We start from the raw sequence: 24,212 nt of genomic DNA on the forward strand, positions 1-24,212 counted from the left end.
ACAGTGTAGGGGAATACCAGGGCAGTGAGTGACATGAGAAGTGGTAACTGGGTTGTGGAGCACCCCCGTGGCAAAGGGGGGCAAAGGGGGATAGGGTAGGGGATTTGCAGAGGGGAAACCAGGAAAGGGGATAACATTTGAAATGTAAATAAATAAAATATCTAATAAAAAAACAAATTCTTTAAGTAGTATTTTAAAAGTAAAGAAATAACACAATATTCAATACTATTGACAATTTCAGTTAGCCTGCAGTTGACTTATTCCTTTTTTTATCATAAACAAAATCTCACCAGGACTTCTATATATATTGTAAACCAAGATATTTTTATGAATAAGAAGTAATAACAATAAGAACACCATTGAACAAGAAAGCAGAAAACCCTTTTTTAATATGCTATGGCTTGTTTAAAGGAAGCTGCATTTGAAAGAAAGAGGAGACCAACAGAAACAGTACAAAGAATAGAGAAGCAAAGTCTAGAACATCGGATATTCTGTTAGGATTAAATGGCACTGTGGAGCAGCATAAAGGAAAGATAATCTTCCACACACATGCTATGTGGGTAAATGTCTATTAAAGAAAATATTAGTAATTTGATTAGGAGTCTTATATTAACTAAAAAAATATTGGTAGATCAAAAAAGAACCACACAGTGAGAGATACCAACAAAACCATAAATGACAAATAGCCCAAATGTTCTCTAACTATAGACACACCTTAAATGTAACATCACAGAGAAATTAAACAAATTACTGATAGATATAATATATGAATCTTGTCTACACACCCACACACACGCACGCACGCATGCACGCAAACACACACACACACACACACACACACACACACACAAGAATGGTGTCCATGGAAACCAGAAGAATCAGAGTCCAAAGAAGCTGTCACAGTAGTTGTGAGCTGCCTCTTGTGAGTTCTGAGAACCCAACTTGTATCTTGTGCAGGAATAATAGATAAACACTGTAACTAGCAAAAGGTAACATAAATATCTTTAAAGCAAGAAGTCACCTATAAAATCACACATCCACTTTGATACATTCCTTCCCAAATAAGCAAATATAAATATTGCAGTACTTAAACATAGGCTTAGGAGGAAAACTTAAATGAAAACATACTTGGGATTACTGTAAAGAAATGATATCTCCACAGGGGAGGAAGCACGCTCCTGGGGAGCAGAGAGAAAGGACTTAATAGCATGGAGGTATTATTGTATTTCCAGACTTAAGTGTGTAATTATACTAATTCACAGTACCTTAAGTAAATACCGTATGTCTTATGGGCTTAATATTTCATTTCTAAATTAAAAATTACTTTTAAGAGTAAGACTGTTTGACTGCATTTGTGTATGTTTAAAACTCATGGACTTGGTAGAAGTCTACTTAGAGGCTAGAAGAGCATCAGTTCTTCTGCAACTAGCTATGCAAACAGGTTTGGATCTGCCATGTGGGTGCTCAGAACCAAACCCAGAACTTCTGTAAAAGTAGCAAATGCTTTTAACCAAGGATCCATCTCTCCAGCTCTTAATAGGTTATTTTTTTTAAGTTTATGACAGCCTAAGTCATCTTTTAAAATGTTCAGTTCCTTTATTGAACAACCTTTAACTAAAATCAATTAATCAAGTAGACTCAGCATTTAAATCTATTAGTTTGAATCACAAAATATTGAGAGGAGAATAGGATGGAATTTTCCTAAACATTAGATAGAAAAGGCTGTTCCAATCATGACATGTATAGATTTCCAAACCAGAAAGGTAAAGAAACGTATTGATAAATTGGATTTTAAAATGTCACTACTTTATTTAAAGCAAACCTTAACATAAGCAAGAAAGTTGTATGAATAAAGGACACACTAGGTATAAATTAAGTATATTATAAATATGTACATATATAGGATTTCATGAAAATACATATAAGATCAAACTAAATGATGACTAGTGAACAAAAGAGGGGGAGAGTCAGCAACAATAATTCCACCTGCTGAAAAAGAAGAGCTGCCTGGAAATATTGCTCTTGCCAAGTTCACCTCAGAAGCTAGTAGTCTAAAACTTGCATAAGGCTGGCTGTGAGCCTATGAAAGAAAATTTTGTTTCCCAGCCTATAGTCCCTCATCCTTTCTTTCTTTCCTTCCTCCTCCTCTGCAATTCCTTTTGATTCTTTGTTCTCTTAATTGATATTGTAGTAACTCTCCCAGGCACCCAAATACTTGTGCATCTAAACCCATGTACAATTTCAACTCCTCATTTCACATGGTTTTTGTGTGATTAGCATTATCTTCCTTAAGACAGTATGACATAGAGAATACCTATGACCTTATTCAGGGATGGGCTCAACACTCAACACTCAACACTCTTGAGTATCAGGAATCATATGATTACAAGTTTGTTGTTAGGGCAACACTCAAGAATATCAGGTAATATATCAGCTACTAAAGACACAATATTGAGAAAAATGTTTAAATATCACCAATAATCAGGAAATAAAGGCAATATGTATGAGTAGGCACACTCTGCAGGGCTAGCAAAAGCTTCTTTTAATGCATGGTTGAGCTTTACAGTGTTGAGTCAAGTGTTAGGAAGGGACACAATTAAAAATATAGAGGTAGAGATAAAGATAGATAAACAGGTAGATAGGTAGATGATAGATAGATAGATAGATAGATAGATAGATAGATAGATAGATAGATAGATAAAGATTATCTGTCACTGTGTTTTTATGTGTAGGTAGTTATGTGCTCATGAGCGCAGGTGATTTTAGAAGTCATAAAAGACCACTGTATCTCCTGCAGGTTGAGTTAACAGGCACTTGTGAGTCCACAACAGTCAAACTTTTAATTTTAAATAGGGCTGGATTTTGATCTTGACATATCTGCCAGTAAACAGGATTATTTAGAAGAGTAAGTTGGACCTCATTCATCACCATTTTCAAAAGGGGCACATTACCCAGAACTACTGTAAAAGCTAAAATGTGTAATGGATACAAAGGATATTTCCATGGATCTAATGACTGTTCCACACCATCACACACTATCATTATATTACAGTGCCATTATCACTGCATACGCTTTTAATAATAAAACATGTTGAAGGCAAATACTTCATTTACTTAGATATAATTTGTTCATTTCTTTCCTTACCATACTTTTCAGTTAAACCAACCAAAATTCGCACTTTCTGCTCTAGAATAGGATTATTTAAGAAGAGGTCCTTTGTGCTGACTGCACCTGGCAGGATGGTAACAGCAAGCACAGTCTATGACCTTATTTTTCTCCTTTTACAAAACAGTGTAAACCATGCTTGCAGTACATGCTCAATAGTTGGAGAGTAATTAGAGGCTCACATAAAACAGAAAAGAGATTAGCACTTCACTAACATAGTCCTGCTCTGCCTAAAATAATAGGTTTACCATAGCAACCTGATTGCACACACACAAAAAAGTGCCTGCCAAATACATTCTAAGTTCCCTCGAAATTTCTATGAGGAGAAATTAAGCATTGGAGAACTATAATATTCTTTACAATTTCATGTAAGTACAAATATTTTTTTTCTGGGGGAAATGAAGTAGACTTGCTTCAGAGATTTGAAGGTGAAATAGTACCGCTGCCTTTCATTTCAAAATAAGCAGAAAAAAACCCTTTGACTTCCACCCACATTGGCATCACACATCAATTTTTACACAAGGAAACTTACTCCTGATTTTAAAGTATAAATAATGCCAGTCCTTCTATTTGGACATTCATCCTTAGAACAAGATAATGAAGTTGCCATGTAAAGAAATTAGGCACCTTAATAAATGTTTTATTAGTAGGATTTTCTGCGTCTTCCCTAATCTCTCTAAAATAGAAAACTGAGAATAGAGTAAAAGGCCTTACTCATGTTGAATTTTTTTAAGGCATCAAGAAAAACATCACAGGGGCAATCATCTAGCCCTACAAAGGATGCTATCTCACTACTTCAACCTTATATAGTTTCTAAAAATAACAAATTATTATTTAAGTCTCATTTTCTTTCTAACTAAAACCTTAGATATTGGGTAGTAATAACTCACTCACACAAAGGTACCTTAAAACTTGTTAAATGTTAGGAATGAAAAAATTGGGAATTGTGGAGTTTAATCAAGAAGTGTAACTTGCCATAAAGCAACCTATAAAATTCAAATGGGAATTGTCATTGCCCAGAAGGAGTATTCTGTATTCTGCTCACTGAAGGACAGAAGTCACTTGGTCAAGGGACAATGATATAATTTAGATAAGGTGAGAACCTTAACACAATAAAATAGCAAGCTGCTTGGAAGATGACTATTATTTAATGGGTATTTGTGTAAGAGATGGTGAATGCCAGTGCCAGTTGGAGGAGGATATCCCACAGGTGGTGATATGCAACCAAATGACATATTTCTGATCCTAAACGCATAGGCATGAGATATTGCTCAGTTCTGTAAATCTCTAGAACAAACATAGCCTGTCCATGTGTCACGCCTGACAAATTATGAGTACTGAAGAATGGGCAGACTGGAGGTATATCAGATTGCAGAGAATGCTTTGTTGACCACCAAAATCACAAAAATGAAAAAAACACACATATTAACAAAAAACAAAACCAAAAAACCATGCCTCACCTGATTATTGTAGAAGACATGGGTCAGAGCAGGCAAATCATTGTCACATGCAAGGTCTGGCTTGCAACAGTGATCAGTGTCAAAATCTCCTGCTTAGTTGGTGTGGGCCATTGGAGATGATTCTTTACAGGATTAAGGTTTGAGGTATCTACACGCATGAGGTATTTGTATTTCATGACCTCTTTGACACCATGGATTCCAGAAAGAGCATGTGCAACTGTAGTTTACCATAGTATGGCCTATGGGATGAATACCAAGGGCAGGGTACAAGGAACGAATGCTGCTGCCTAATGGGGAGTTGCTGTAACAATGGAAATGATAGACAAATGCTTCTTGCAGTTAAACTTATTTGTTCAGAGAAGGAGTGGAGCAAACTCAGGTCTGAGTCACATTCAATTTGTGATTTTGACACAAAATTAAAAAGTATGAGTGAAGGTATTACCCCTTAATACACATACATCTCTGTAGTCTCGAGTGACCATATACAGAGCGAGTGTGGACTTTTCACCTCAGGAGTGGCTAGCAAGCATGTTTGTAGCAGATAAGACATTATAAATCAGTGTGCTCTAATGATCTTAGGCTTTGTTTTAGGGTCTACCAGCATCAAGTCCCCATATCCTAAAACCAGAAAGGACATTGCCTATGTGAAAGTGACCACATGCAGAAGAGCACATGTGGAAATGTAGGCAACTTTAGAAAGAGTGGGACTCTTCAAGCAGTTCATGTCAAAAGCTTTTTGTCAGGTCTGGTGAGACAGCTTAGCACTTAGGAGCACCCAACACCCAGGTCAGATAGACTGCAAGCATCTTTAATTTCAGTTCCAAGTGATCCAACGCCTACCTTTAGTCTCTGTGGGCACTTGCACACATGTGGCATACATTCAAACAAATAGACTCACATACACATGAATAAAAATAAAGTCTTTAATGAAAATTTAAAAAATGTCTTTGTACCATTCGTAAATATTCTGGATTTTGGAATTAATTGTTTAAAACCATTTATCCTTACTATTTTTAATTGTGTGTAGATATGTGTGACTGCAGGTAGGTATTAACATGTGAGACTGGAGTTACAGATGCTCATAGGCTACATGACACATGTGATCAGTGCTGGGAACTTCTTCCTCTAGAAGGACAAGTGCTCTTAACCACTGAACTATTTCTTCAGCTCCTATTTTAAGAGTAAGAAAAAAAAATCACAACTTAAAAATGTAAAATTAAAGTCTGTATGTAATTTATCCAGTATTTAAATATCATTGTGAACATAATTATAGATAACTGTCAGGTTTATAACATACTATGCACTTTACGTCCAATTTTGAAAAATTACCCTTCACATAATATCCAAGCTGAAGGCTGGTTTTGGGTTTTGTTCTTATTCAATGAAGAATGTCATCAATCACACCTCAAGCCCAGGATCTTAGAAATGTCAGGAACCTGATAAGCTTAAATTTAAGGACATGGTTGAGGCCTTCAGATGGGAAAAGGTGTTAGCATGTTGGCTGAGAAGGACCTTGCACTACCTCAGGTAAGTTTTCACATCATCCTCACCACAGAAAGTGCATGGCCATTTCCTTGAAATGAAAGGGAATGTTGAGCCCATTATATTTTGAGATTAACTGTGCTATGTGTATCAATCATATCTTCTAAAAAAAATCACAGGATTTAATATCATAAAATAAAATAAAAACAAGGAAAACCAGAGCAAATTACATGGAAACATGGTTTCTCCAGAGTTCCTGTCATTGCTTGAAATGTAATGTATATTTTGAAGTGACGGGAAGTCCAAAGGAAGAATGACATTGGTTCCTGGGTAAAAAGAGTTGCTTTTACCTGATGCTTATCAAAATGAATAGACCATTCACTCTAAATAAAAACACATCATCCTGTAAAAGAATTTAGAAAATGAAATGAATATATTAATAGAGAACAGAGAAAGGCTAAATGCCCAAATGCTTTACACAATGATGACTCTATATTACACAAAGCAGTGTTGGATAAAGCCTGATTACTTTTGTCTTGAATCATCTTCATTTTAAACTCATATGATTGCCTGAAAATCCCAGAATGTACTTCTTACTCACAAGATGTTAGTGATGAGTCATGCAATAACTCCAGTGGGAAATTTAATTTGCAGATTCACTTATTTCCCTTATAAAACAACAACTGCTTGTGGAAAGAATAACTAATAAACATTCTAAACATAATATCTTCTAAGTTTCTTATTTATCCTCCACTTTAATTTATTAATTTTACTCCAGAAACATGACATTTTTATTGTTTTAGGTGTTGTTGACTATATAAGATGACTTTGAACTTATATTCCTTCTGACTCAACACCCAAGTCCTTAGACACAATGCCAAATAGAGATGTGACTTTGAATATGAGGTTTTTAATAATTTCCACTTATTAAAATAACATGAAAATAGATTAAAACAAAATACGTAATATTTATGTTTTAGCTTCTAGCAACTCAAAACTCAAATAATTTGCTATATCTAAATTACCTTCAATATTGTTCTTACGGAAGTAATACAATTCTTTAGAATCCCTAGATGCAAAATCTGAGACGAAACAAGAGAAATACAACAAACCATTGAAAAGGTTGCCCCAAAAGTAAAATCCTACACAGGTGATTCAAGTATTGTCAGTAGAAAAGATACAGCTGTGTCTATATGAGTAAACCAGGAGAAAGGGGCCTGAGACCAGAAATTTTACTCTCAAAATTAAGTGTTATCATTGCAGAAAAGAGACTGATTCTGAGCCTCAAGGGCATTTAGCATTTAGTAGACATCATACATAGATTAGGGTAAAGATTAACAGAGGCATGCAAAGGAAACAAATCACCAAGAGTCGAAGTCAGCAGAAATAGCAATCTTTCAGTTCTCCATGTTTACACAGGGTATTGACTAATAGTCTATCTTGTCAAATTTCTCTTAGTAATGTTGTTTATATAATTTTATGCATTCTTTATATATATTTACAGCCAGTAGAAATCTGTTGGTGTTACCTTTAGTTTTCTCTCTCTCTCTCTCTCTCTCTCTCTCTCTCTCTCTCTCTCTCTCTCTCTCTCTCTCTGTCTGTCTTGCACTCTCTCTCTCTTTCCCTGTCTCCTTCTTTCTCTTACTGGATCTTAGAAATACTATAAGAAACAGTCATTAATCCATCAGACTGTAATCCTCCCCTAAAATGTTTCTCTTCTTAAAAGCAGGCAAAGCAGTGTGTCTTGGTTGAGGAAAAGCCTCACTCACTGCCTAAGATCTTCGTTAATATCTTGAGACACTGTTAGATACAACAATGGGAGAGATAGGCTACTAACATGCAATAAGTAACTGCCATTCAACATTCTACAATTAAAAGGGCAGTTCTTTCAGAGGTTACTGTCAGGCCCAAACATTAACCATTCTGCTGTTGGACCACCCTGAGACAAGTGAGCGTAGATTGCCTTAATTTATCCAGTAAGTGTTTAAAGAGGCTGAAATGTGCATGCACAATGCTCATGTGAAACCTACCTCATCAAATCTCTTTGTTCTTTGAGATTAATCATTTCTACCCCGTCTAAAAAGCACTTTTTCTATCCTTGTACTTAATCACCACTTTAGTGACAGGTAGTTATCATTGTGATGCTTAAGATAGAAGTTTGGTAATGCTCTGGTCTAAGAAGTATCAATGAATCTTAAATGTGTTTTATTGTTTCAAAGTTCGTTTAATATAAATATTTATTATATAGTCTTACATATTAAACATATATATTAATCTAGACTTCCAACTTGTATATTATTTTATTCTATTTTTCAAAAATTCCATCACACACACACAAATGCAAACAGACAAAAAATTAAACAGGTAAATGAACAAAAACTATGTTCAACTACTCTTGAACATGAAGTCTGCCCTAGAATATTTGAGTATTTGATAAATCCAATGTCACACTATTGGAGAAAACTGATTTCCCCTCTCTCAGCATGTATAAATGACAGTTCAGTTCATGAATTATTATTAACACAGTATGTAAACAATACTAAAGCAATAAAAGATCACTATAAACTGTAAAAACTGGAAAAAATACAAGAATAAACCACCAACCAAAGAATACATGTGGAGGGACCCATGGCTCCGACTGCATATGTACCAAAGGATGGCCTCCTTCAATGAGAGGAGAGGCCCTTGGTCCTGGAAAGGCTTGATGTCCCACTGTAGGGGAATTCCAGGGCAGGGAGACAGGAGTGGGTGGAAAGGTGGGAGAGCACCCTCACAGAAGCAGAGGGACAGAGGATGGGATAGGGGTTTCCAGAGGGGAAACTGGGAAAGGGATAACATTTGAACTATAAATAAATAAAATACCCAATAAAAAAGGGCAGAATATTCTCCCAATTAAATTCAACTTCAGAGAAAAATATTGTTAATGATTTCCAATCTTGTCTTTTTATCTAGAACTACATATGTAATTATTAGGAAATAATGCAGCATATATTTACCTAAACTTGAGAAAACTGTTCTAGTGAGGAGAACTCTGAAGATCAGATTTAATCAATTCTTCAACTATTCCTCTTCAGAACCAGAATTGTGGCTTGACTTTACCTTCAAATATGGAAGTTTCTTAAAGTGATCAAGTAATTCTAGTGCCTGCTCAAATTCTGCTGAGCCCTGCCTGCCAACAGAATTTCAAGTACACATCAATTTACTTAACACTTGACTTTCTTCCCCAGTGAAGAAAGAATACTGGTTTATTCACAAACTTCATTGAATTTTATCATCTCTAGGATATGAATCCTTAGTTTATTTGGTGGCAGTTTGGAGAAGTTATGGAACTAATGGTGCACCACCAAGGTGCAGCCGTGCTAGAGGAAATATGTCACTAGGGGTGGTTGTGAGTGTTGGTGGTCTTGTCCAACTTCCTGTTCGCTCTCTCTGCTTCCTGCTGCCATACCTCTTATATCATTATGGACAGTTATTCGGGAACCTCATATCAAAATGAATACCTTTTCCCATTTAGCTGACTACTTTCCAACATGATCCCAATAACATGTCACCTTCTTTGTTATTGTTATGATTGTTGTTTGGTGGGTTGTTTTTGCTTGATAACACACTGCTGCTTTAAGTGCTGTTAAAGACACAAAGTCTAATATGGACTTCATAGTAAGAGAAATGGAGGTTGGGCTTACAGTTATAAAATATTAACCACAGAGAAAGAGCATATTAAAGTTATCAATGCTTCTTTCTGCGTATGCCAACTGGCACTTGGTTTCTAGTCTTGTGTTTTTGCTGTATTATCAAAGTGCTTACATATGTGAGAAAGAATTACAACAGGAATTTGCATCTCCCGAGGAAAAATTATTAGTGCATTAATTTGACTAAATTTATCTTGTCTACCACCTAGATTTTTGCCGTATTTACATAGGCATGTCTAGCAACTGCTTTTTGCAATATGTCCACTCCTCCCACACAAGAGAACAGTTAAGAAAAAGAAAACACCTATTTTATGTCCTCAGTACAGCTGGGATACAGCAGCAGTGTGCTGGCATTTCACATGAAAGGGGATTTTGGTGAACTTTCACCTCTTTGCCAAGAACCCCAACTCTTTTGCTTTTGAACAAACCCACTGTTCATGCATCACTAGCACTAAAATCATTTGCAGAAATCCAAGTTCAAAGGTCATACGACATGAAGAAAAACTTATATGTATTCTACTTTGTGCATCATGCTTCCATCATCCCTGGAGCACTACCTGACATTTTTGGAGTGAAATTTTTGTTTGACAGTTTACATTTAACCATGTGCTTTTCTCTGAGTCATTTTGCTTCTTGCTCTAAATGCAACCTAATTTCTCTGGAGAACCCTCACATCTTTTCCTCCTGGTTTCATTAGTCATCTCAAATTATCACCTTTTACCAAGGTTTACTTACAACTTTACACAGTCTTTGGTCTCATCAAATCTCAGGACTTCCTGTCTGTCTGCAACTCTCTCCCAGATTTGTGCTTAAGTTGTCTTACCAATTTGTGTCATGAGGAACTAAACTGGAATAACATATACTCATTCACTCTACTATTTAAACTGACCCTCAAAGCCCTTCCTTCTTTTATAATTATACACATACAAACCTAATAACTCATAATAAGTTATCCCTTTTCTTTGACTCAAATTACCAAAACAAACTTTTAGCAAAGTAGATCCCAGGAAAAAAGAATTATACCATTTGTACAACTCCCTATCTATGGCCCCCTTCCTGAGCCTTCATTATGTTCCTGCTCTGGTGCTTTTTCTACTTTTGCATCATACACTGTGATAGCCAGTGACCTTTCAAAGGAAACAAAATTAGTCTACTACCTTCCCCTCATTGCTTTAAAGCTACTAGTAACATTATTTAATTTAGAAAATAAAATTTGTTCTTCCAGACCCTATTTTGGTGGTGTGAGATCAAGGTCTGGACTCATCTCTCTCTACTACTTGGCCTCAGCCTTTACGATCATTTAATTGCTTAGCCTGTAACTACAAATGGACTCTGTGTACCCCATGTTACATATATTTAAAATTTAGACACATCAAATATTATTGGTATATATCTAATAAAACATAAAGTGTGGTTTGAGGCCTCAGGTATATTTATTTTAACTAAAACACATTTGGGCACTTGATTATCTAATGAGAAACTTGATAATTATGCTTGCACATCAGAGGACATGCAATTAACAAAACAAAACAAAATAACATCATAGAATCTCCTCCCCCTAGCACTCTCATTCTTACTCACTCTTTTTGGTGCAACAGACACTTCACTGGGCAGAGCAAACAAATCATTCTTCCTGGCAGGGAACAATTTGATAAGAGTAAAATCAAAGTGTAGAATAGAGTTCTAGGTAAGAAGTTTTCACAGTTTCTTGAAACAAAGATCCCTCAACGAGTTGAAGCTGATTGAAGTGGGTGTGATAGATGACCAGTAGGAATGTAATTATTCCTAAGCCTTTGTAAACCTTAAGTTGAAAAGTTATAAAATAAAATTTTGATTTTTGTCAATATTATCTTGGAAGCAATTTGGAGAATACATAGATGAAACCTCACAGGAGGTGCAGTGGAAAGATTGACCTGGAGGACAAACTGTGATGTTCTTGGAGCCAGGAGACTGGGAGGCAAAGATCTGCAATGAGGTTGTGGCAAAGGTGGGCAGGAGATCAGACATTACCTCATTTGACTGAAAAAGACCGTGTCTAAACAAGTGCAGATGCCCATGAGAAATATCATCCACAAGGCCACAACCTTGAAAATAATTTTTAAAAATTCTAATTCTAAAGGTAACCAAGATTGGTACTCTTAAATTTCTGCAATCATTTCTTTGCAGAATTTACTTATATGAGTCCCATAGTGTAACTGAAAAAGAAATAATCAAGAATACAAAAGTAAATATTTAACATAATTTCTTGTATATGCAAGCACAACTCAAGATTCCGATTCCAGAACTTCAATGAGCTCTTTCTTTGAAACAAAGATACCTCCCGGAGTTCTGAATTCTCTCCTATTTCACAATGAAAATATGTGTTAGGGAAACAGATGTTTTCAGATTTGAATTTCAATAAAAATTAAAAAACTATAAACAACAGACATGAGCAGATGTACAAAAGCCAACAATATTCCAAAAGTGGAAATTATCATTAAGAGGTAAATATGTGAATCATAATTTTAGTCATGTTTCATCTTAAAATCTTTAAATTTTAGATAGTTGTCTCATTTCTAACATGTTAATCTAAAGATACACACATTTATAACAGACAACAAGTGGCTGGGCCAGCTCACTCACAACTCCTGAAATGTGCAAGGCTGCTCTCTGGAGTACTAAAGCTGGTTAGGTCAGCTCTCCTGCTCTCATGACACGAGAGCTGGCTCTCCTATGATGTCCACTCGAGGTATGGAGCCACTTCTGTACCACCCTCAGACATCTGTAGGTCTCCAAGTGGCAGCAGATTCCAGGAACATCTGCCTTGCCTTTGGGACCCAGAGGTGGCCTTAGGTGTCAGCACAGGCTATGACCCCACCATGGTCCCAGGTGGCATCTCTAGCTACTCACATCAAGATTTTCCTCACTACCCTCAAATATCTAGTTCTGCTTCTCTATATTGTGCACATGTCCTTCTGTTTCTCTTCTATTTTTCTACCACTTACTTGCTCTTCTTAGAGTCAAGAGAACAGTCTTGACCTTCTTAGCTCAAGGTCTCTGAGTATCTGGGGATATGCCAGGAGTAATCAGGTGTGCTATACCTTGCTCATGCCTTATGGCACTGGACAGGGGTCATCTTGGGTATAGCCTGCCCCTCTCCCAGGCATACACAGCACCAAACTGCTAACTCCCTGTCTGGACCCCACGACACAGGTCTGATGGTCATCTTGAGCTCACTTTTTTCAAGGAGTGATAAATTACTAATCATTGAGATGTTCACAGGTCAGAACACTAAATATAGATATAGCATCTCTCTGTGTCACCTTTTGATATGCATGTGACACAGCAGACAACACTTCTCGGTAGTTTTATTTCTTGTAAGAAAGATTTTTAATATTTACGATTAAATATGTCTATATTCTTAATGATTTTTCTTCCCATATGGTCAAGCTGCTTTAAAATCTAACTCGAGTTCTTCCTGCATGACCCAAATCTCACCTTATTCGCATCGATTCTAAATATCTGTTGAAGTTCTAAAGCTGTTTGTTTATTCAAATAGTAATTGTGCACACATGATAATTGAAACATTTCAGAAACACATGTGTCTGTTTCTAATATCTTAACAGGCTTAGCAGGGTTTTGCCTTGTTTGTTTTTTTCAACTCGTACTTACTGTGATTGAATGTAGGACACTATAAGTATCTTGACTGTTCAATGATTCTCTTGCAATTGTTGACCTCAGTCTATGGTAAACACCAAACTTAAGTTTAGATATCTTCTCTGCCATCCACAAGTAGGTGACTACAACTAAACTGTTGTCTTTGTTAGGATTGATCAGTCTCTGAATAGCAACATATCTCCAATTTCTTTGACAATGGGATCCATACTCCCTCAAATTCAAATTTGATATTCAATTTTGACTTCCAAGCTCACCAGATTACCTCATGTTCAATGTTCTAATAACCATGCTAGTTACTTTTTCTTATGACAACTTTTTTTCTCCTCATAATGTGGTACCTTTGGATATTTGACTCTTTCCCACACCTCCTCTCTCAATGAATATGCTACCTCAAGTATTGGTGGTACAGGCAGCTTTTCCCTTGTTGACTCTTATTCTGGGTGGTAATTCCAGCAGGGAATCTAGAAACAAGGAGAGAAGCCATGTGCATTGGCTGAACTGAAAACAGACCATGTTAGAGCATGAGAGTTGCTCATATCTTTCACTGATCATTGAACAGTTCTTGTTTCTATATTAGGGTAGCTTAGCATCCAACTTTATTTGCAATCCAATAATATTTCCACATTAGAACTCAAAAGGAAAAACTACGTATAAAATATTTACATTTTAACGTTTGACTAGTTAAAAGAAATTAATCTACTGGTTCCTATGGTATAAATTTTTTATGGTTATTTGGTTCACACTGACACAAATAAAACAACAAACTAGAATGTTGTTTTAGTCAGGGTTTCCATTCCTGCATAAATATCATGACCAAGAAGCAAGTTGGGGAGGAAAGGGTTTATTCAGTTTACACTTCCACATTGCTGTTCATCACCAAAGGAAGTCAGGACTGAAACTCAAGCAGGTCAGGAAGCAGGAGCTGATGCAGAGGCCATGGAAGGATTTTACTTACTAACTTGATCTCTCTGGCTTTCACACCTGCTCTCTTATAGAAACCAAAACTACTAGTCCAGGTTGGCACCACTCACAATGGGCTCTTCTAACCTTGATTACTAGCTGAGAAAATGCCTTACAGTTGGGTCTCATGGAGGCATTTCCTCAACTGAGGCTCCTTTCTCTGTGATAACTCCAGCTTCTGTCAAGTTGAAACACAAAACCAGCCAGTACAAGTGTGTTCTTCATGGCAAATCTTCACTAACACTAAACTATTGTAAAAGTCATTCATCTAATTAATATGTAAAACTTTAAATTGACCATGCTTGAGTCCAAGGCAGGAGGATGACTAGTTTCAGGCCAGTCTACCTCTTCTCACAAGCAATCACCTACAACTATACCTCTAAATTTTTAACAAGTGGAGTTTTCACCTGAGTTAGTTATTTGTTAAAACTCTCCAGTAATCCTTAATGTGTCGTCCATATAAGCCACAGATATCTTCATATTAAGAACTATTTTAAATTAAATATTGCATAAAATTATACATTAAAGAGTGTTACCCTAGGGCTTTATTCATACAGAAACTCAGCAAAGAGGTGGAAATCAAGGAACCCAGTGCCTTACCCCACAAAGAATTCTTTTCCTGACACCCAATGGCTTATACTGTGGTAATACAAAGAAACAGTAGAGGGTCCATAGCAAAGTGACACTTCAATATTATGGATAGTGGAGGCCACTATGGAGTCAGTTCTGTTTACCTTCATCATACACACTCAGTTTCCCCCACTTAATTATCTTACAGTGAAGAGAAATCTCAGCAAATAAAATAAGAGAAAAAACAGATTCATTTATGATTCTTTTCTAAATTCACTTTCTTTAGGAATTCTGTCAGGAAGTAAACAATACTGTATTTCTTGCTGTACTGATGTATACTTCGTTTACTGATGTATACTTGCTGTATACATCAAGAAGTGGGCATGTTTATTTCTATGCCTGGCCTATATTGCTTCATTCCAGAGTACCTGGATCCAAAGTCCCTGCTGTACTTATATAGAAGCTTTCAGGTTTTATCCTGATGCAGTTCATGTAAGAGCCTGTAACATCAAGGAATTATTGCAGATAATTTTTATGAGCCTATACAATCAAGAAATGATTGCAGATAATTTTTTCCGAGGAAGGGAGATATACTCTGCACAACTATACATTGATCCCTTTATTTCCTAGGGACCAAACTTTTGTTTTATTCAAGTTCAAAATACATACAAATAAAAACTGTATTGTAAAAACCTGGTGCACAGGAAGATGGCAACCATTCTTCTGGACACAGCAAAAGTAAATGAGAAAAATGGGCAGCCAGTGATGGGGCAACTGTAAATTTCTTTAAGGAATTTACATTCTTTCTGTACAAGGCAAATGAATATTATTTGCTTACATTATTTCACTTTTTCCTCCCCAAGACATGCATATGAATCCAGTAATATCCTTGAAATATGAGGGCGAATATGTCCTCAGGCACACATTTCCACATGTCTACCATGGAACACACAGGCCTTCCCAACACACATCTTTAAAATATGAACATTTTAAAACTTTACTACACACATGATTTTTTAGTGTTTTAAAATTACTATTAAACTGATACACTTATTTCCTAGCCATCATTGGATATTCATTGCATACTACTGCATTTTTCATCACTCTGTCATTATATATACAAGCACTCAATCTCTGGTCTATGTCGGACATCATAAAATTTAAAGGATGGTGACATTGTGACCTCCTGATATTGTTAGGCTTACATTCTAGTTAGGAGGTGCGCTGAAACAATGGCGATGATTATATCCAGAAGACAGGAACAAGAAGACATGAAAATTTCTTTACTCAGGAAAGCTGGTATGATAACTGAAAAATTTCACTTAACCCTCTGCTCCCATTAATCCAATACTCCAGTCTCATCAACAGATTTTCAGAAGAGAGCCTGTTGCAGCCTCCTTTCTCCCCTACCCCTATTTCCAATGGTTCATAAAAATCTTCCATTTCAAATCATCTCCCCATTCTTTCATTTACTGTGGTTCCCAACAGTAGCAGGAATTCCTGGAAATCTGAAAACCACTCAGGTCTTTCCAGAAAGAAGAGAGGTTAACTACAAATCTTTACTTACCCCTCCTTTTCTCCAAATTCAATCACCTGGTCTCATCCCTAGCTCTGTAGCAGAAAACACACTATAATCTACCCTTTCTCTCTGACTCCATTTTCCAATGAATCCTGTGTGAAACTTATTTTTCAACCTCCCTTCCCCCTACCATTCATCTCATTATCCCAGCCTATGACACCAGCAGCCATTCCCTGGTAATTTGCCAGCCAAGCCTCACAGAGAAACCAGAAGACCAGCCGAGTTTCATATTTGCTCTCTTTCTCTCACAACACAAACCCAACAAGGATAGGACTAGATATCAGCACCTAGAATTATAATAGTTTCAAATACAGATCCCTAGATACCAGTGTAAAAACACAATCATCAACACTCAAGACAGTGTCTCCCCTAGAGCTCAGCATCCCTACCACAGCAGGTCCTGAGTTGAAGCACAAGACAAAGACCTGAAAATAGCCTTCATGAATGTGATATCAGTCTTTAAAGAGAAAATGAATAATTTAAAGAAATCTATGAAAACACAAACAAATAGAAAAAGGAAATGAATAAAACAGCTAAAGACCTGAAAGTAGAAATAGAATCAATAAGGAAGATTCAAACCAAAGAAAATTTGGTAATGAAAAATTTTGCTACTTGAATAGGAAATTCAGAGGCAAGCCTCACTAACAGAATACCGAAGAGGAAGAAAAACATCCTAGGCATTGAAGATACAATAGAATAAATGGATATCTTGGTCAAAAATGTTAAGTAGAAAATAATCCTGGAAGAAAAACATCTAATAAATCTGGGACACTAGGAAAAGACTAAAACCAAGAATACTAGGAATAGAGGAAAGAGATAAAACCCAGATCAAAATTCAGAATATTTTCAACAAAATCATGGAAGAAAATTACCCCAATATAAAGAAGAAGATGTCTATCAAGGTACAAGAATACTAGGAATAGAGGAAAGAGATAAAACCCAGGTCAAAATTCAGAATATTTTCAACAAAATCATGGAAGAAAATTACTCCAATATAAAGAAGAAGATGTCTATCAAGGTACGAGAAGCATACAGAACACCAAACATACTGGACTAGAAAAGAAATTCTCCTCAGTATATAATAATCAAAACATTAAACATTCAAAACAAAGAAATCATATCAAAAGCAGCAAGGGGAAAAGACCATGTAGTATATAAAAGCATACCTACTAGAATAACATCTGATTTTTTTTCAATAAAGACTCTAAAAAATTAGAAAGGCCTTGCCAGATGTTCTGTAGACTCTAAGAGACCATAGATGCAATCCCAGACTTCTGTATCTAGCAAAACTTTCAGTACAATGTCTGAAGAAAATAGGCATTCTATAATAAAGCCAAATTTAAGCAATATTACTGGGGGACTTCTGGAATCTAGTTCCCTGAGGAAAACAGCTGAAGGGTATGGAGTCAGTGATTTCATGGCCTAAGGCTGCTTACTCCTGGCAATTTATCCTTTTCCTTAACTCTTTGATGTTCTGTGTCGGAAAGCTGCTGGCTCTGACAATTTAACTCTTAATGATAGCAGGAGGGGATTAGAAAAAATAGATGTATTTATCTGGACTCTTTTATCACTGACTCAGGGGCTCCTTACTGACCAGGCTAAAGATTCAGAGCTTGCTAACTCTTCTTGAGCTAGAGAGAAAAGAAAAGAAAGTCAGGCACAGACACACAGGCACACTCGCGCATGCACACATATGCACACACACATCCACGCACTCACATACACCTTGCATGGACCCAACCAACCACCTGTTTCATTAGCTTTACAAATGCACATGCATACTACTTACATACATATACATATACCTAAATACATATGTATATACATACATATAGACAAACATATATATATGGGGGATGGAGCCAAGTCCCAAACTCACCTTCATAGACAAAAGTTCTCTATAAAATTACCTCATAGATAAAATGTTACACAGAAGGGGATTTACAGGAGGATGTCGATAGGAAGTTCAAAGCATTCATTTCATTCTGTAAGCTCATTGTAAGTTCAAAGCAACATTTTCACATGACCTTGCTTTATTATAGTACATATCTGTGCCTTCATTCTTTGACCTGACCTAGAATGAATGTTTTTCCTTGTTAACAAATTTGTCCCAAGCCTAATTCTCTTCTTAATGCAATTTATGAAAGCTCATTGTATTCCTTACTATGTAGTCTTTACTTACTATTCTATGAGGGGGCAAATTCTATTCTTGATTCTAACTTTATTATATCTTTCTGGCAAAACAACTAAAACCATCTCCTTAAACTTTCTTCCTAAAATTATTCAAATCAAATCAGGAATGCTATGAAGTCATTAATTCATCTAAATAGCTTTAATTTATAAAAGTTCATCTTCATGTTGATCTGAAGAAAATTTGCCTAATACGGTAAACTGATGCCTAAGAATCATTAGGGAATGTGATAGTGGCAGAAAAGACTTATAAGCAGCGAAAAGCAATCCTAGGATAAAGTTTCTGAGCTGTGTTCCTCCAGAGTGCACCAATCAAATCCATTCAAAATGGTGGGCCCTCTCCTAGAAACTCACTTGCTGACTATAGCCTTTCCTAGATGGCTTGTGTCACAATACCTATCTACAAAGGCAGTAAAATACTATTTCTCAACCTCTGGGTCCTAACCCCTTTCCTGAATATCAACTATTTATAATTCATAACAGTAACAAAATTACCGTTATACACTAGCAATGGAAATAATTTTATTGTTTGGTCACTGGAATATGAGAAACTGTGCTAAAGGACTACAGCATTTAAGGAGGTTGAAACCCACTGTGCTAGAAGAAAACAACTCAACCTAAACAATTTAATCACACTAAAGAAAACACAGGGAATGAATAATCCCAGACTAGGAATGCAGCCTAAGGCCATGTTTCTGACCAAGATGGCTGCATCTCTCACTTGGGTAACTTGTATTTGTGTTTTTTAAGACTTGCTTTGAGTCTGAGTATGTTTTTAGTTGGGGAGAAAGTTCCATGAGATTCTGATAAAAATTATAATCTTTTGTGTTTGGTCAAGTGCTCTATAAATATAGGTTAGGTCCATTTGGTTTATAAAGTCAGTTAGTTACAGCACTTCTCTGTTTAATTTTTGTCTAGATGACCTGTCTGTTAGCAAAATTGAGGTATTGATGTCTCCCAATATCAGTGTTTGAGGGACAAAGTTTGATTTAAGCTGCTGATTATTTCTTTTCTGAATTTGTGTACTCTTGTGTTTGCTGCATAGATGCTAAGAATTTCAATGCCCTCTTGGTGGATTTTTTTCTTCGTGACTGTATAGAGTTATTCTCTGTCTCTCCTGATTAATTTTGGTTTGAAGTATATTTTGTCAGATGTTAAAATAGCTTGCTTTTTAGAGTACACAGGCTTGCTTTTTAAGGTTATTTACTTGGAATATTGTTTTCCCATTCTTTTAACCTAAGGTATCATTTATTCCTGATGTAAAAGGGTGTTTTTCTGTTTTTTTTTTTGGGGGGGGTTTCATGCAGCAGAAGAATAGATTCTGTTTTTACTTCCATTCTGTTAATCTGTGTCTTTTTTATTGAGGAATTAATACTATTGATATTGAGAGATACAATAAGTGGTATTTTTTGATTCTTGTTATTTTGATGTTGTTATTGTAGTTTGTAATGTTGGGTGGTGGTGGTGGTGGTGGTGGTGGTGGTGGTGGTGGTGGTGATGGTGGTGGTGGTGGTGATGGTGGTGGTGGTGGTGGTGGTGTGTGTATGCATGTTTCATCTCTTTTGATTTGCTAGTTGAGGAATTTTTTTAAACTGTTTTACTAATTCTTAGTGAATTTTTCATCATGCCCCCCCCATCCCACTCATCTCCCTGTCCTTCAAATCTCTCCACCATTGCAACCTCTAGCCCCTCAATAAACAAACAAACAAAAAAAAACAAGAAAAGAAAAACTTTGGAAGTATAACAATGTGTCACACACTATTACTCCTTTGCTCAAACAGCTTTTCTTGCAAATATTCATTGCAGTGAGTTATTGGTCTGTTTGAGGCCTCTAGCTTCCAATACACCATCAATTTTAGATCCTCACTGGGACTCCTCTCAGATATACTGTTGTTGTCCTGTGTCTTAGAGCTCTTGCAGCTTTGATTCTGAATAACTGGCCTCTTCACATGCTCCAGCAGTTCATAGATGGTGCAGATGTTGGGGTGGCCAACTCAAAGTCCTGGATCTGGGTCTGGGTGGTAGCTGAGTTCATCAGGCTGACAGCTTTCCACTACTGAGGTGGAGAGTATAGCCAACTCACCTGAGTACAACAGCTGGCAAGGGGTGAGGCCAGCTCTCCAGCTCTCCAGCTCTCCCACACCCAGAGAGGCTCACCCTTGTCTCTACTACCAAATCTAACTCTACTGTGGTGCCCAGGTGAGGTCCAGGACTGGCTCTCGTAAATGCTGCAGCTGGTGAGGAGCTGGTGAAGCCACCCCACTGGCTCTTATGCTCTTATGCCCTCAGGGCCAGCTTCCCCAAGTTATCCAAGTGAGAGATGCAGCCATCTTGGTCAGAAACATGGCCTTAGGCTGCATTCCTAGTCTGGGATTATTCATTCCCTGTGTTTTCTTTAGTGTGATTAAATTGTTTAGGTTGAGTTGTTTTCTTCTAGCACAGTGGGTTTCAACCTCCTTAAATGCTGTAGTCCTTTAGCACAGTTTCTCATATTCCAGTGACCAAACAATAAAATTATTTCAGAATTTATTATGTAAGGAAAAACTTTTCAATAAACGGAAAATTTTTTAAAAAGAAAAGAAGATATCTTTACTGGCAAAAAGACTTGTAGTGGAAAGTCCTACAGTGATTGCCAAGTAAGTCATCAAAAACACCCCAGATGGTATGTGCTTGGTAGTAGCATAAGTGCAAAATTAAACACACCAAATAACTCTAGATTTTATTCAACCAATCAGATAGTCATCAATTATTCATTAAGATATCATAGTAATTCATACACAATAAGGCATAAGCTTGTGGAGATAAATGGTTAAATTCCACTTTAGTCTATAATTTCATTTGAAGAGGTGAAATATGCATTTAAAAGTAAATACATAAACTTTAAGGAGTATAAATGCAGCAGACATTACTATAACGGACTAAGGAATAAATTTGTGTTGCCTATATACTCATTGGCCAAATGTCATTTTAAAGAATAGAGTGCACTGATTATCTTCGAGTTGTTGTCTTTTTGAAAGCTGATTCAAAAATTAGTGTGTAAAGTTCCTGCCTTCAAATACACTCATTTTCACTTGCGAATATGAGCAAAGAAGATTATAAGCTGTCAAGAATCTTCAGAGTTTCTGCCCATGACAAAATGATGGGTCCACATGCTGCATTTAAAACCCAGCTGAATGGATAAAAATAGTATTTAACTTTTATAGTCGTTATGAGCTGAAGCAATTTATTGAACTCTTCAATCAGGAAAGAAAACAAAAGACAGAAAATGGACAGATGAGTCATTTTTTTTCATGTGTTGTCTACATAGTGCTATTCTGGTAATTGGATGATCTGAAGTTTAAAGGAAATTGCATTAATGTCTTTTAGAGTCAAGGCAAGCACAGAACATTTCAAAAATGAAAACAAAATGCTGTAAAAGGCTAAAGAATGAAAAGAATGACACCATGTAATTAGAAACAGAGGCTTTGAGCATGATAATGAAGACTAAGGCATGACAAAATACATTTAAAATGAAAGAGAAAAGGCTTCCTTATATTTAAAACTCCAATTGAAATCTTGCATTTGTAGTAAACCAGTTGGTTATAGAAAAAATCTTTAAAGTAAATATTTGAGTACTTTGAAAAAATATTTGAAAGTATAGTGATTTCAAGAATTTTTGAGGGCTGTAATTTAAATAACTGGCTAGATTTTATTCCAAATGAAATCATTTGGAGATGACTCATCCAACTCCAAATGACAATGGCATATGTGTATTTTTGCTTCTTTTGAAATGTTTTCAGTATGTTCAAAGAGTGCTTATTCAAATCACTTTACTCTACAATTTTAGAACAAAAAATATTTGGTTTTAAGATTCTGTTGACCACCAGGGGAAATATAGAATATAAACATCTATGAGATGTCAAAATTAATTTAGAACACATCACCTTTCCATTTTTGACTATCACCTTTAAAATGAATACTTAAAACACCATCTTTCTAATGTAAACAGCCACTTGGTATCCTGACTTGAGGAAAAAAGAAGCTTGTGTATGGGACCATGAGAGAAGTGGAAATATAATCTGAGGAGGTTACAGGCAATCTTTTACTAGAAGCAGTTCATCAACTTGTAACGAACATGGTATTTAAGGATTTTCTCCTTTTTTCATGTCCATTGTTTTTTTTTTTTAATGTTCCAAAGGACTAGTGCAAACCAAGAGCAGAAGAGATGGCTCAGTGAGTAAAGGTTTTTGCAGCAAATCCCCAAGGAGCTGAGTTTAATTCCAGGAACAGACATTGTAGAAGAAAAAGTAATAGTAGTAGTAGTAGTAGTAGTAGTAGTAGTAGTAGTAGTAGTAGTAGCAGCAGCAGCAGCAGCAGCAGCAGTAGTAGTAGTAGTAGTAATAGTAGTAGAGGAGGAGGAGGAAGAAGAAGAATCCTATATATTGTCTTTTTACCTCCACATATATGCTCCGCATACACACACACACACACACACACACACACACACACACACACACACACACACACAAACATGTACAAATCACTTATCTAAAATAGGTGTAGTGGCAATTCTTGGATGTCAATTTGACTATATCTGGAATGAACTACAATCTAGAATTGGAAGGCTCACTTGTGATCCTGATCTTGAATCTGGGATATACAAGTTTCTGACCTGGATCTTGGCATCGAGAACTAGAGGCACAGTGGCTATGAATCCCAAGCAAGGAGATCTCTGAATTCAAGATCATCTGGGACAAAGCAAGTCCTGGATCCAGGTGTGGTGGTTCACACCTTTAATCTGGGCCAAACCTTCTGTTGGAGACACATGAGGACATTGGAAGAAGAAAGATGCTTTCTTCTTCATCTGCTTGCCTTTTGATATTGAGTAACTGTTATATCCTTGGACTTCCATTCACAGATTCTGCTCCATTATTGGAGAGTTGGACTATAGACTGTAAGTCATTAATAATCCCCTTAAGTTATGGAGACTACCCATAATTTCTGTCACTCTAGAGAACTCTGATAATGCAATAGGCAACATTAGAATCTCAGTTGATTATTAAAAGAAAAAAATACAACTTCATCAATTCAAATAGCTGAGTGATCTTGACTTCTACTTCTGCTTGTGTTTGATAATAATTATTCAAATTGTTAGGGACCTCATCCCCTCCCAAAATACACCCCAACAAGCAGGAAAAATTGATCCACAGACGGTGAAGGATGAAACCAAGGACAGTGCCATCTTTACAAACACTAGTTCATATTTTCAGAACCTGACCTTTTGTTTTTTCTTACACATTTAAAAATAGTAAAACTTGCGAACTGTGACCTTTACGATAAGAAATCTATTGATTGATAAACAGGCTAAGGCCTAAAGGAATGATCTGTAATAAGCATTGACATAGATTCTATTGATGAAGACGATAAAGTACATGGGCTTCATTCATAGGGTTGTGTTCTATTCACTGAAGAATTTGGGC

At 36.3% G+C, this 24,212-nt stretch overlaps 1 protein-coding gene and 1 pseudogene across 1 annotated transcript in view; both read right to left on the reverse strand.

The window, feature by feature from the left end:
* Positions 1-24,212, reverse strand: part of Itgbl1 (integrin subunit beta like 1) — a 246,366-nt gene that overhangs the window by 29,770 nt on the left and 192,384 nt on the right. The window lies entirely within an intron of this gene.
* On the reverse strand, positions 13,025-13,121 carry LOC116914147 (annotated as a pseudogene).

This window comes from Rattus rattus, chromosome 12 (assembly GCF_011064425.1).
Source record: "Rattus rattus isolate New Zealand chromosome 12, Rrattus_CSIRO_v1, whole genome shotgun sequence".
Lineage (NCBI taxonomy): Eukaryota > Metazoa > Chordata > Mammalia > Rodentia > Muridae > Rattus > Rattus rattus.